Genomic DNA, 316 nt, shown 5'->3' with positions numbered 1-316 from the left:
CTACTTATTTTATTATTAGTATAGTTTACATGTTACTTATAATAATAATTTCTAGTGTATTAAACAAAAACTTATCTGCTAATTAGTTAAGGACATATATAGTTTGAATTTTGAAACCTATAGGTCAGTGGGTGTTGTGTATATTTTATTTTAACATATTGTTGGTCATCCTAGTTTTTATTATTATTATTGTTGTTGTTTCTCTCGTATTTTATTACTGTTAGTGTTATTAACTTTTTATAATAATTATTTATTTATGTTGTTAATTATTGTTGTTATTATAATTACTTTTTATTATTATTATTGTTAATAAAAT

Source organism: Arachis ipaensis, chromosome B08 (genome assembly GCF_000816755.2).
Source record: "Arachis ipaensis cultivar K30076 chromosome B08, Araip1.1, whole genome shotgun sequence".
NCBI lineage: Eukaryota > Viridiplantae > Streptophyta > Magnoliopsida > Fabales > Fabaceae > Arachis > Arachis ipaensis.
This window is presented reverse-complemented; position numbering follows the sequence as displayed.